Here is a 15,511-nt window from a genome sequence, read left to right as displayed (position 1 = left end):
CAAATTTCCTAACTTCATCATCCCACCTGGTTTTCTGCCGTCCTCGACTGCGCTTCCCTTCTCTTGGTATCCATTTTGTAACCCTAATGGTCCACCGGTTATCCACCTACGCATTACGTGGCCTGCCCAGCTCCATTTCTTCCGCTTAATGTCAACTAGAATATCGGCTATCCCCGTTTGTTCTCTGATCCACACCGCTCATGCTCTTCCTGTCTCTTAATGTTATAGTCCTAATATTTTTCGTTCCATCGCTCTTTGTGCGGTCCTTAACTTGTTCTCGAGCTTCTTCGTTAACCTCCAAGTTTCTGCCCGATATGTTAGCACCGGTAGAATGCAATGATTGTACACTTTTGTTTTGAACGACATTGGTAAGCTCCCAGTCAGGATTTGGAAATGCCTGCCGTATGCACTCCAACCCAATTTCATTCTTCTGCAAATTTCTTTCTCATGATCAGGGTCCCCTGTGAGTAATTGACCTAGATAAACGTACTCCTTTACAGACTCTAGAGGCTGACTGGCGATCCTGAATTCTTGTTCCCTTGCCAGGCTATTGAACATTATCTTTGTCTTCTGCATATTCATCTTCAACCCAATTCTTACACTTTCTCGATTAAGGTCCTCAATCATTTGTTGTAATTCGTCACCATTGTTGCTGAATAAGGCAATGTCATTTGCAAACCGAAGGTTGCTGAGATATTCGCCGTTGATCTTCACTCCTAAGCCGCTACAATAGGAGTATTTAATTTGTATTCTCCACTCGCCGCGGCAGTTTAGTATCTATGGCGTTGTGCTCTGAGCTCGAGGTCATGGTTTCGATCCCGCCACGTCGGCTGCATTTCGATGGGGGCGAAATGCAAAAACGCTCGCGTACTTAGATTTAGGTGCACGTTGAAGAACCCCAGGTGGCCAATAAAATTAATCCGGAGTCTCTCACTAGGGCGGGTCTCATAATCAGATCGTGGTTTTGGCACGTAACACCCCAGAATTCGCATTCGCCATTAGCATTCGGTTATGCGGCTTCCTATGGTGAATGGCTGGAACATGACGAAATGGCGGGCATTAATTGAAATCCTGTGGTGAAATGTGAACAACTTACGGGATCTTAACACGCGGTCTTTCTTATTTTTACGTTCACCAATGTGGCGTGGTATACACTTGTTTCGGCGTGAAGAGTATACCGCATAATGCAAATGAATATGTGGTTAGGTATCGTAGTCGGATTATGAGCATATGAATGATGCGATGACTACCTGAGCATTTTATTGGGGCGTGCGTTAGTTTGCCAATTGGCGCGAAGCTCCTTCGCCTCAAAAAAGCAAATGCTTGTGCGGTGTAACAAATTGCGCTAAGAGCCCAATCTAACCCGGCGCATTTTACTGCGAAGAAAAAGCAAAGCGAATTGTACGCACTTCAGCTGCTACACGCCGCTGTTCACACGAATACAATTAATCCATAAGCAAAGCTTCTCAAATAGCACCAGGTTAGCGAGATAACATGGTCTTAAGGCTCTGGTGGCTTTCTTAAGGTGCCACTGCGGGCATGCGTTACCGTTTCTATGCATATATTTAGAGTGGAAGGTGACTACATATAGGAGCGGAAACCGATAACAATGTCATAACCTGCACGGCGCTCCAAAAAATCCAGCCCTGCCGGCCGTGGCTTCCTCTCGCGCAACCCGTCCGGCGGCACATGCACGCTGAGCAGGCACCAGCCGGCGACCGCATCCTTTCACTCTCCCCAGCGGCCTCGCTCGTGGACCGCGCTTCTCGTGCGGGGACGCAAACGACGGCTGCCTATCCGTTCAGCGACACGGCCGCTGCCGCTCGGGAAAGGACAAGAAGGGGGGGGGGGGGGGGGGGGGGGGCTTTTAGCCGCCGCTTCCAGGTGGGGGAGGCGGCGCGTATGTAGATTCGCCTGTCGTCTTCTGGCTCGCATCTCACGGGGTTCCCTGGCCAACACCGCCGAGATTGGCCCGGATTGTCTGAGATTGCCAGGGTGCGCCGATGGGAATCGAACCGACAAACACGGAAAATATAACTCGCCGCGGCGGCTCCAGCGGGACGGGGACTGCGAGTGAGAGAAAATGCGCGCGTCTGCGCTCGACACGAGGCGTGCTATGCGGCACGGGTAGGCGAGACGATCGGGTTTGCCCCGGCAGCAGCCAGCTGAAGTGGGGCAGGGAGGTAAGGGGGAAGCGTCGCTGCGCGACCCAGTGGCCCGTCTCCCTACCACCAACTCTTGCGGGCTTTCCCCATTTTCCCCGCAACAGCGAGACGTCTCAGGCGCATCCTTATATGTATACGCTTTCGATGCTGCTCTGCTCATTCGAGTGCGCCGCTTTTCGATTAGTGGGCTCCACGTGGGCCGATGGCCCCGGTGAAACACTTTCTTCTGTTCTATGTCAATTCCTTTTTTTTTTTTTTTTGCATTTCTCTGCCTCTATCGAGAGTGCTAGTTGCCGGTGGCTGGAAGCCACCGCTGCGCGTCCGCCGCGTAGCTGTCGCCGCAGCTTTGATGGAAACGAGGTCGCTTTGTTGAGGGCCCAGATTGCGTCCAGGAGACAGATACTGCGCGTGTCCACCCGGCTGGCCCGCGCAGCGAGCAGCATCCGGATAGGAGCGCGCGCCCTACGCTGTCGCTGCGACCGGCGGTGGGGGGGAGACTGCTTCCGTCTCCAGAGGCACAACCCTTCTTCCGTCTTCTGATCGATCGTGTTCGTTGACGAAGGGTTTCTGTTTGCCGGTGGCGAACCCGTGCCCCTCTTGGGCCCTTGTCAAAGTACTGTACACTGTGTGCCATTTTATATTCGCCAACCGGCGCACTTTGTTTGCTCGGCCAATGTTTGTATTCGCTCGGCTAAGTACTTAACCGCGCGAGCCTTCAGGACAGCTACCTCGATTAGTCCATGCGTTGAGATTGATTTTTGGTTCATTTGTACGCGAAATGCTTGGCACAGTCTTTTTCACTCTTGCTTTTTCCGTACTCCCTTCTTTTTCGCCAAAGTAGGGTAGTTTGCTCCCAGTAACCGACATGGATGGGAACTGTACGAGCCATTCTGCTTGTACCCTGTTACGCAAAACGCGAGAACGTATGCATCCTTCTAGTACGTAAGCTTTACTATAAAACAAAAGTGTTGATACAGTTTTTGAGCGTAGTTTCTATAAGTAGTTTAAATGGACCCCCTTATTCAGAAAGCTTACATTTCTCATCTGCGGCCCACCAATCTGTGCCGCTTCTACTGCCATCTCTTTATTTTGCTGATCGCTATCACGAGCGGTGGACTCCCGAATGCCGGCCGATCTGGAAACAGTTTTACGCAAGAGAACTTTGGTGAATACATGCGCTGAAATAGGGCTTCTGTCAATTTATGCAGCCGCTTTCTTTCTTCGCATTATTTGTAGTGGTTTCTTAGTATGGTTGCAACCGATCGTACAACTGATTATTTTGGGAATATTAAAGCCTGGCATATGGAAGAACGGTTATACAGGTTTCAGATGTGCCATTCATTAAGTTAAACAGTGTGTGTTTAATAGCAAGACAGTAGCCCAAATCAAACATACTTATACAACGTTAACAGGCAAGCGTCGTGCAGATGACCCGAGTCGGAGGGAACAGTCCAGTTGGTCCGCTAAGCAGAGGAGCCGAAAGGAAAGCAGTTCGAGAAACGCTAACGTGCCCGCCACATTACTTCACAGGTGCAATTGCACATTACAGTGCATTTCTACGGAAGAAAATACTTCTTCGAACTTTTTTCCGGCATTTATTTTTTTAATGAAGTATACGGTTCTTCCAAAAAGCAACATGGTTATAGTTAGGGAATTGTTTTGATGGAAGCAACAATGTGCCTGCAGTGAACGTCTATTCGTATTCTTTGTATTCTGCAGCCTGGTAATCTATAGGCTGGCAATTGCTCCGCCTAATTGTATCTTGATTTGTCACTGATGCACGTCACCAGAACCATCCAATAAACCACTGTATCTCCGAAGCACAAGAAGCAGGCGTGGTACTTCCTTACAAACTACAATTGGGCCTTGCGTAAACAGCAGTGGGGGTACGTACACACGCATGTAGAAGGCCGTACTGTTGTCTTTTGTGAGCCCTCAAGATGCGGCTTCCTTTGTGCATGGCAACGTGAACACGCACAAAAAGAAAAGCGCGTGCTCATTATAGAACGAGGCAGGCAACGTCGAACAAAGGCGAGCAACTACAGGCCACGTATTAGGACGAACAGATAGAGAAGAAAAAAAGAAAAAGGCAGGGAGCTTAACCAGACGTACGTGTGGTTAACTATGCCACCCAGGGTAAGGTAGACGGGTGATAGAAAGAAAGAAAAAGGGAAGAAAACATCTACTTCGTGGCTGCACTAAAAGACAGTTTCTATAAGCGGTCTCTGAGGTCTATCAATTTTTATAATTGACATTAGAAGGCGCGTAGATTTCGGCGCTGATTATCCATAAGGCCATTTCACCCAGGATCTTTGCCTTCGTAAATCTTCAGTTGTGTAAACCTTTTCTGAGGAGACTGGCGGTAGGCGTCGAAGTGGGGGCAGCCGCAAAGGAGGTGTTTGAAGATATCTGCAAATGTCGCATATTGAGAAGCCAGTAATTCCCGCGAGGAACATAAATCTGCCCCTCTCAGGACAAAGGTCTGTTCCGTCGTACTGAGATGGTTGTGTTGGCAAAGCTCGATGACGGGGCTGTATTCACAGGCTGGATCGCTTATTCAGTCAGCATACGAACGTGACATGGCTCAGCTGCCACGAATCGCGCCTCCAGCAGCTCCTCGGCGGCTTCATTCGGCGGCACTAAGCCACATCATCGCGAAACTTTATCCAAGGTGTAAGTCAAGCTTAATGGAAGCCGCAGGCATGAATCAAGGTTGCGCAAGCTTGATTAGATTCCTCCGGAATATTTCAAACGCCGTGTTAAATAGGAGCGGTAACGTAAAAAACAAAAAAAACAAAACAAAAAAACAAGCTAGCCGATGTAGTAGTGTGGCTTCTCGGCAAAACTGCTTGATCAAGAGACAAGAGGACCTTGTTTCGTGGTGCATGTTAGCACACACGGAATGTACACAAAAAAATGTATAACTGCTTAAAATGAAGAGTAATTGTGTATATGATGATAGCTTGTCAGCGAATATTCAGAAAATGGTCCTCTGCCGTCACCTAGAGCCAAAACCTGTGGTGGCATCTAGCTGGTACCCGCACTATCAGCGCTAAACCTTTAGGCAAGATTGAAACTTTCTTAGTTTAAAATTGGAACGTTCAGTGTACATCGCAGTTTCATTGTTTTAAGAATTGGTTTTTTTGAATTGGTTGAGAATATATATGAGCCGAGGGCAACGTAGATGATAAACGTTCAGCGGCTTTAATTGCGCGGTGTGTTGCTCGATTTTATCTCGAGAGAGACAGACGTCTTTGATTGAGTCAGCATACTCCACTCTACACGTGCATTTGGGCTTTATTTGTGCCTTCAAACATATATCTGAAAATAGTCTGTGGGAGAATTTGACAATAACCCTTACTTACCTGCTACCAGTTGCTGCCAGCTGTTTCGTCTGTTTCGTCTGATCTGCTGCTCTGCGAAGCAGCAGGAGTTTCCAAGTACGTGCACTAATGATAAGTTCAAAATGTTGCTCGACGTCGACTTATTTTTTCTCGTCGACTGCTTCCAGCTATACTGAAAGTGCTATATTGATGGAGTTGTTATAATACTTCAAAGAGAAATCAGGCCCGTTCCCTGGCAGGCCAGCTTAGCCCCACGTGATACAAGCGTTTCTCCTATAGAGTGTGCTTCCGGGAATCTCTACTGCCGCCTGGCGAGCTGTTTATTTCAGCTGCCGCCAACCGCCTTTCGAGGGGCAGTTTATGGCTTTCACCCAACGAGAAAGGGTGCCGAGAATGGGCCAGCATCGAGATGTATAGTTGTTCACACCGACTCCAATAAACTAAAAGCCTTCCTGAAACACTGTGCACTTTTTCTCCGTCCCCTAGTTTCGATGCCTTAGCGCTTACGCTTGGCTTGCAATTATTTCGATTGCCGTATATTGCCTTGCGACTCAGTGGCCGTGACTTTCCTTGCGTTCTATGGTCTCTCTTGTTTTTTTTTTCTTGTTTTTTTCGGGGGCTGGTTTCTGCTTTGAACCGCTGCATCTGTTGCTAGAAATGTTTGTTTGCTTTCTTTATAACTGTTGGCACACTGCTGCTACCATTGTACAGTGGCGCAACCTGGCTGTCTCCACTCATGTTCGCAGCGACTGCGGGCGGAAGCTGAGGGTGGGACACCTTCGTAGGCTTCTTGGGAGCTAGCAGAGTTAAACTTGTAGAATTCCTGGTGCTTATTTTGTCCTGTGGGAGCAAAGTTTATCGACCTTGACTAAGTACGGAGGTAGGTTAGAGTAACGGGGAAATAAGGTTGGGAGGGCGGGAACACCTGTTTTTTGTTACTGCATGTCACCTAAATGGGCTCAGGTGGAGTGAGTGAATGAAATTACTGAATATAAGAAAATGCACTAGGCGCCGAAATAGTCATGCTACGTATAGGAATGAGCGAGTTATAACCTTACAGGGATGTTATGTTCAAAACAGTGCAGTTACGGCCGATTACTATCCGCGTCGTGCTTACTAGGTGGGAGCGAGAGTTAACCAAAAAGAAAAAGAAAAAAGAAAAGAAAAATTGTACCATTCGGAGATTATATACGAAACAGAGGCCACCTATCTCTTGGCATGAATTGACACGAATGACTTAATTGATGACGGCTCTGACACAAGAGGTGCTCTGCGTTCGCAGATAAGACAAAATCGGAAGAAAGCCAGCAGCATCACGCCAGAGCTCCCGCGTGCTCACGCGCATACAGAATGGTTACTCAAGGACTCTGCAGTAGCTACCATAGCCAACCAGAACACTGCTGCCGCAAGGGCGCCTACGTGACCGGGGATCCACGTCTAAACAAAGACCTTTGCGAGAGTGCGCGTTACTTTGCAGAAGAAAGAAGGTTGGACGCCTTTTCCCAGACGGCAAAGACGTGCCCGGCTGCGCATGGCGTTGTGTTCCGGCACTGTTTGTTCAGCACATGGACACATTGTAGCAGCAGGCTTGTCCGCCACTCACCTTGCTGTGGTCTTCATTCCGCGTGGTTTCCACGTTGATACGAAACCATCTATAAGTTCGCAGCAAAAACAATCTCATACCGTGCTCCCTACGTGTGGGGCTCAGGCAAAATGATTCTACAGACTGTAGAATACAGGTGTTTATGATTATCTGAGCAAGGGCGAGAATGCGCTACGCACGCACGCCTTCCACACAAAATGTAGCATTGCATGCCTAGTACGAGATATTTCTCTTACAGCATCGACTTTTCACAGCACTTTGGCGTTAGGCATGATACCAGCACTACGCTTTAGCTTAATATTTGCTTTTTGCCGTGTACACAAATCAATGAACTATCTTGAAAATTGAAACAGAGGTACCGCATATATATATAACTTATAAGTGCCGCGTGTATATATACAAAGAGAGAGCGAGGGAGAAAAGGGGAGGCTAGCCAGATTGCACCTGGATTGCTACTCCGCACTGGGGTAGGGGGAAGTGGAAAGAAAGAGGCAACTTAGAAAGGGCCTAGTAAACTAATAATAAAGGATGCGCACGCTCTCACATCAGCGTTCACCGTGCACCTTTCTTACCGTGCATTGTGCTATTAGCTATGTAAAGTGCGCAAATGCCAACGGCAAACTTACAATGACTCCAAACTTACAGAGCGATAAGGCATTTATAAATTGCCTGGAACAACTAAGCTTGGCGTATCGGATTCTTTTCTGATTCGACACTCTCTTTTCAGCATCTCTTTTACCGTATTCAGCAAACACATTGGCTTCTTTAGTCGCCCCTGCATGTATCAATAATTTCGACGGGCGGCCAAAGTGGCTCGAACAGTATCTCTACCACCTTACCATAAAACGTCGCTATACTTCACTTACCAATGTCCGCATTAGTTACTGCAGTAATAATGTGAAATTAACCCTTGTCATTTATTGCGTACCCTCAGATTAGAGACCCGCACTCAGACATGCGGGAATAACGTCTTATATCATATTTTTAAAGTCTACTTCTCTACACAAACTCCAATACACCCGCATAATTTTGATGCGAAGAAGGGAGGAAATTGGAGTGGCAGGGGAAATCATCCATTTTTTTTTTTTGGGGGGGGGGGGGGGGGGGGAAGCAAAAGTGGTCTGATAAGCAAGCTTCCTTTCATGGCAATTTATAATGTTCACAAAGCTCAGTCTGCTTCACGCAAAATTCTGCAATGTACGATATCAATGCTGAAGCTCTTCAATCTGTCACGCCAGAAAGCTCCGGTGGCGCACTGAAGTCCATTTACAAACTCTCGAGCACTTATTTCTTTCATTTCGAAAGAGATGATCGAAGCAATATGGATCGAAAGCTTTCAAGCGTCATTATTGCTCGACTTCCTCCGAGCACTGTCAAACTTGCCGCATCACTTGTTTCAATGCATTCCAAGTGATGAACGCAATTCGGTGCTACTGTTACAAAGGCACCATAGCTCTCTTGCTCTTTAAAGCGTAGGTCACGTCTAAGTGTGCAAAAATTTATTGTATAAACCTTTGCCTTCGTTGTATGTCTTTTATCCCATAATAGTAGCCTTTCTTTTTTTCTTTTTCTTTCGCTCGTAGCCAATATCATTTGGGGCACGAACATGCTGATCCTTTATCTTTACGTCGATATACCAAGCTGCACCGTCACGGTGTGGCTATTAATCTAAAGGTACATTAAATATGCAGTGCCTACTGCTTTGCGTATAGTTGCGTGCTTTCTTAAGGAGCGGCGCGTGAGGTGAATATAAAGCGGTATTCTATTTCTGCAGAAGTCTTCATTCCGCTGCCCCGTTTCCCATACTTCGATGAAACAAAAAGTGAGCGATGGCAGAGGTCCTTCGTTCCTCGTGCCACCGCATCTTAGGTAAATCGAGTGAAATCGGCTCTGGTACATGACAGCGCCGCGTCCCAAGTGACGAGCTTCCGTTGATTTATGGAACGCAATAATGACGGAAAGCGACGGTTAATAATGATGATGATGATTATAATAAAAATAATAAAACGAGGTAGAAATTGCGGTAGTAACTCTTATTCTCAAAGTTACACAGCGATATGCGCTTGGTGTTTCTCAGAACGAGATGAGCTGCATTAAAGAGGACTTGCATTGAGTCACAGGGCTGATAAATCCGGTGCGAGCAGACTATAGCGACCTGTGCGTAATGGTAAATAGCATCAGTGACATTAATTTCTCCACCATATATAAACAGCCCAGTACTAAAAAGCAGCCGGTATGCGAACACTAATCAACGGTGGTTCATCCTCGCTGCGGTAAACAGCTATTTGATTCAGTATTTGGACTGAGGGCATACTGCATTTGGTCTCCTACAAGAACAAAACACGCAGCAATGTACTATTCTTCCTTTCTGTTGCCGCCAACAGTGTTCTCTCCTTCACCAGCCCGCTCTACGAGGGGTTCGATTTCCTGGGTTAAACTCCGAAACGAAAGAGCACCTCAGGCATGACTCTTCTGCCGGCGGCGTCCGGGTGACGGCCCTTCGAAGGGCATACAGAAAAGGGGAAGGAGACGGAGAACGGGCGTTCTCTTTAGATACGACGCCCGCAGACGCTCGCTGAGACATTTGGCCGCTCAGGGAGGGTCGAAGCCCCCTCCCCCCTTACGCTTCTCGGCAGCCGGTGCCCGTGCGGTGCGGAGCGACGTCGCGCACCGCCAGATTAGTGCTCCCCTTCTGTCGGCCGCGTTGCTCGTCGTCGCACTTCACTTTGCCCCGGCAGCGGCCTTCGAGGTTCGTCGAAGCCCCGGTCGCACGAGCGCGCAATCAATTTCTCTGCCATCCAGCGGCGCGGAGCCACGGGTGCGCAACCGCACTTCCTTCTTCGATTTTCGCAAACTGCTCCGTTCTCTCTCCTTCATTAGCCGCGAGTACGCAACTCGCAACGCTGCCGAGAACAGCGGAGGGGCGCACCCGCCGCGGACACCTCGTTTGGGTCCTCGTTTTCTTCACCATTGCTCCGGGAGCGGCTGCTGTCGCCGTTTGGTCCGCGCTCGGATATAGTACATTGTGTACGCTCGAGAAGTGCGGGTGTTCTGGAATGCCTGTCTGTCTCGCACTTCCGTCTCTACATTTATTCTTTTCCTCGGCGAGTCTTATAACGTTGTAGTTTCTCGCTGATGAATAGCATTTTCTTGATTTCGTTTGACTTTTTGATTACTTGATTTGTTGACGCATGGACGAAATATCGAAGCAAGCTGAAAAGTCATTCAGATGTATGGTGCGCCACGTGTTTCGTCCCGGTTGAACGATTGAAGTTTTTCCTCTCTTTGCTCTGCTTTCTGACGGGCTTCAGACTCCACACCGCACTTGATAACTGGCGCTCGGGTGGAGAAATTGCCGGGTGCTTTTGCAAGACTAGGTCCGCCTGCAGCAAGCAACAACCATCCTTCTCCTCTGCCGCTGACTGGAAATTAACCAGGACGTGTCTTGAAGTTGCACATTCCTCTTGGTGTGATTGAGACAAGGCTGCGGAGTTTTGGAGCTTCAGAATGCTTGTAGGCCATAGGCACCAATTAAACTGCCTGCCCCCCCCCCCCCCCTTAATATCGCCAGATTCTACAATCGAATATTTGATCAATGATGTGGGTTGACGTATGCTATGTCCGATGAAAGAACAAAGCTAGAAAATCTGCACATTTCACATCAGACAGCTGTTATCTCTCCTAATCCGTCGACACTGCATAGCTTAAATCAATCAATCAAAGTGGAGTTTAGGAAACATTCTGTGAACACTTAAAGTCAGAAAAATCGTTGAAAAACGAGACATGTAGCAGCATATAGACGTCAAAAACCAATTCTTTTCCGGTGTCAGCTTTGGATGCGGGTTTTCGCTTGGAAGGTGAGGCGTCCAATATAAATAAGCGCGAAATATTGTGCAAAAGTGAAGTTTAACACTCCAAGTGAAATAATCTATTCATAAAGAGGGATAAGAGGCACAGCTCGATCTGGCAGTCAGATGCAGACCCTGGTCGTAGCAACCAATCCGTCTCTTCGGTGGAGCTGGCTGTCGTATAAATAAACTGTTTAACGTCGTATACAGCATCTGCTAACGATTTCTCTTACGAATGTGCTCGTTAGGAGCGATAACGAAATCCAGAAAACAGAGGAGAAATGGGCCCATTCCGCTCGAAACACAGTGCCCGCTGCACCTGCCCTTCGCTGCACTTTCCAAACCAACTGCCCGAGCGTGCGTGCGGGCGGGTTTGGAACGTTTTAGAAAGTACGCGTGGGTGGTTCCAGCGCCTATATCCCGCAGCGGCGTGAAACCGCACGCACGTATGCTTGTGGTTTCAAAGCCATGGCTTTGCGGCAAATCCCTCGAGCGCCCAACGCACGTCGCCCCCTCTCCATCTGGCAGTGTTCCCCTTTCTTTGCATTTCGTTCTTCCTAGACGCCTGGAGGAAGATATGCCCGAGTGTGCGTAGTCGAGTCGTTCTTCCGAGACCGACCCGGGCAACTTCCAACACAAACCAGACGGCGTAAAGTCCCGAGTCAGTACTGCCGGCGCAGGCACCGGCAACTGGGCGCGGAGAAGAGCGCCAGGCCATGCACGAGCGGCGCCGTCGGGGAGAAGTGGGCGCGCGTCTTTGGGCGCCGCTCGGAGGAGGCCCACTGACCGTGTCGGATGGACGGCCGGCCGCTCGGGCGACCAGCGAGAGCGCTTTCCCCTGGTGCGAGCGATAGGCACACGCGGCCGCGCAGCCTTCTCGTTCTGCAACCCCACCCCCTTCTTGCCTCTCAGGACCACGCGCTCTTTCTCCGGCCTATATCGCCGCCGGGATCTGGGCAGTGGCGAGAAAGCAAGCAAGCCCCCGCGTGCATCAGCCGTCTCGCTCGCCAGTGCACCCTCCCCTCCGCTATCTTTACGAACTACGTCCCTCCTGCGGCGACGTGATTCGCGGCATTGAGGTCGATGTGCGGCCAGCGCTGCTGCCCCTTGTGTGACGGCTGCCTTTTACGCTACAGCGGAGATTGTGGACTGCGCGCGGGGAAGTGTCTCTCCTACGCGGAAAGAAAGGGAAAGCCGCTTTTTTGTGCGTGTAGGTGGGAATGAACTGCCGGTGCTATACCATCAATATGCCGCAAAATATTATATGTCGCATTTTGCGCTGCATTTGACCCCGTGCCTCTTGGAGGGAAAACAGAAACATTTTTCGTTGTCCGCGGGATCTTGCTAAGCTAGTCCGAAGCATAAAAGAAGACCTTAGCGGTAAACTTGTTCCCTATTCTGTTTAGGAAGTGCGTGACTCGGTGCATTTAATGCACAGCCACAAACTTCTTCTTAGGCTGTGCCTCATTTACACATCGGATAACGTCGCCTGGTACCTTTTCTTTTTTTTTTTTTTATAGGACGCCTTCTGCTATCACGTCAAGAACAGCTTGCGGAAACCAGGTTGCACCTAGCAGTTGAGATTGCTCACACATCGTCTAATGATACTGCATGCGACGCGGTCTTTCTGAGAGAGTTTCAGAAGCACCAGTTAAGGATCCCTCTTTCCACCAGTTTAGAATGGCAGGAATGAAACGGCAAAATTGACTTATTATAGTACTCAGGTGGTGCCTCGATATTCTGGGGCGAAGGTGAATCTTATGTCTAAAAATTACGTGGCGTCATCTATTGGTTGTATGTGGGTTAAAGGTTTTCCCGTCCTCCTTTCCGACAACAACGGCGGCGTTGTAACGTGACAAGGTCGTAATCGCCACCACGGGCCTTCCCCTCTCACCCAGCTGTTTTCGATGATTACCTACAGCACCGAGCAAACTTTAATGAATCGTATATTGATGTCGCATTCAGAATTAACGTTGACTTGTAGAAAGAGAGATGCTACTCCAAGAGAACGCGATGATAAATAAAATTAAACACACAGGCATGGTCACAAAAAAAAAAGTCACTCCTCTGCAAGACTTTAAATGAACATCCTGTTATTACGCCGCCTAACTTTCCGCTGTCGCTGTGTACCGCCAATGCCAGGAAAGACTCTCTCTCTCTCTCTCTCTCTCTCTATATATATATATATATATATATATATACATATCAAATCTCATATAGCATATTTTTCCTCTTGAGATTTTCTAACATGCACTTTACACAACTGCGATAGTTGCTTTTGGTGCAGAGTTATTTATTTGTAAACTTCTTGGTTCAATGTTTTGAAACTAACCAAAGTTCAGAAATTTTTCTGAAAAGTATGATGCTCTATATAAAAATTCTGCTTCCTTCAGTCGGTAGAATTTAACTTTCTTAAATGCAAAAATTTCATTCAAATCGGTTCAGCGGTTGTCTCAAGTGACAATTTCTGCGTTTCACATGTGCCATTTGAATAGGGAAGTCGGTGTTCATCCCGAAGTAAAGTTTCCTCTAAACTTTGATCGTACATAACCCATAACGGGGAGCCCATTAAAGTACAAAGTGAATCTGGGTGCCATATTTTGTTGTCACGACACTGGGCTATCACAGTGCACACTTCGTATGAGGACTCTATAAGGGACAAAACGAGTATTTAGTAATTATCTACAAAGCCCCTAACTCATCCACATACTAAACTTTCACTATGCATCCCCCAGAAGAGGCCCCATGTTCTCGAAATATAAATTTTCTGGCACATTTTATTCCCAGGACACCATGCAAGCTTTCTGTGGGTTTAATATAACGACTCTAAACAGGATAAAAACTAGAGTATATCTATTTTTATCGATCCCTCAATCAACCTACACACGCCAATCTTTGCCAGCTTATAGCCTCTGAAGAGGTTGGAATTGCAGACTTAGTTTGCTGTGATCTCTCGTACACTGCAAGCAGGGCACAGTGACGATCCTACATGCTTAGTTTCACACAAGAAGTGTTTTATATAGGCAACGTTCGAACGAATACGGTGCAGACGCCTGTTAAGTGCACACGACATGCGAAAATTATACATTGGGACGAAAGTATGAATAAATGTATACTTCTAGCTGCTCTGGGTCGGTGCAGATAGCACGCTGTGAGCGCCACGCAAAAGAAGGGTGTGGCTGAACCATCTTTCCCAGGAAAAGGAATCTCGATTTGCTCTAAGGAGTTGCTGTGGGCTGAACCAGCAGCGCAGTCAGCGTGTGTATTGCACACTATGCCACAATGAGAAGGAAGCCACTGCAGTGCAACACGTCGACTTCTACGTCACCTGTACACCTTACTGGCTAACAGATATGAGCTTTATAGTCCGTCAGTGTATTCGTCTTCACCGAATGTGGTTATGGCAACTATGCCGAAGCTGAAAATCAGGAACATGCCAGGTACAGCGGGCGGCCGTAAGACGAATACGTCATCGGTTGGGCTTAAGTACACAGCCATGTTTCCACCACTCTAAGAGTACTTGCAGAGTAAGAAAATGATGAACAAGCTACCCTAGTTTGATGCTCTCCTATGCGTGCAGTACTTCGCGGCATACAAAACGGCTATATTTGAGCAGCTGAAGAAGCCTTGTTGACATGGACGGCATATAGGACGAGTGGGATTTGTGCAGACCCAGCCAAAGGATTTCATTTTCGTTTCCTTTTTAACCCCAAGTAATGTCGTTTATTTTCTCGCTTTGCAGATATTATTCCAGTTTTTTCTGTCAAGCGTAGAACAACAGGTCTGAGATCTAAATGTCTCTATTGTATTCTTACTTTAATACCTCAGATTCTTACCTCTGCGGTACCTATCAGTGCTATTGTCACAAAAGTGCGCCAAATCAAAGTGCGCGCCGCGCATCACCCAAGCCCACAACAGAACAACGGAGCAAGTCGGCCCCGCGGCAGCTTCGACAGAGGGAGAGCGCATACGCTACAGGCAGCCGACGTGATCAACGGAGTCTAGAAGCTTCGACAAGATACTAGAGAGAGAGAACGCCGAAACACCCTCTCACCTGTCGAGCAGAGAGAGAGAGAGGGGGGACGACAACCCGGCTTGCGCCTACGGATGAGTCACCACACCCCTCGACGACGCTCCGATTAGGGCACTGCACGGGCCGATTTTTCAGCCCGGGCCCGGCCCGGGCCCGTTTTTACGTTGGGCTGCCCGCCCGAGCCCGACCAAAAGTTTTATCGCGAGACCCGGGCCCGGCCCGAGCCCGAAAATAATCTACGTTACCCTCCCGGCCCGGCCCGCCACCCCTTTACCTTAGGCCCGAGCACGGCCCGAGCCCGGCTCAAAACCGGCCCGAACCCGGCCCGAAACCGAGAAAGATCACCGAGCGGCATTAAAAAAAAAATAAAGAGAGGGAAAGGAATTTATTCTTAAGACATAAATACAAGTCATATGCAATTATGAACACCATTTGAGCGGTCTGAACGCAAATACCAGCGCGCGAAGTAGTACGAATGACCCTGCCGAGCAGTAGCGCCAGCAGTTTCCAACGGCGCG

Source organism: Dermacentor silvarum, chromosome 1, assembly GCF_013339745.2.
Source record: "Dermacentor silvarum isolate Dsil-2018 chromosome 1, BIME_Dsil_1.4, whole genome shotgun sequence".
NCBI classification, from domain to species: Eukaryota; Metazoa; Arthropoda; class Arachnida; order Ixodida; family Ixodidae; genus Dermacentor; species Dermacentor silvarum.
The sequence above is the reverse complement of the archived record's forward strand: the minus strand, read 5'-3'. Positions refer to the sequence as shown.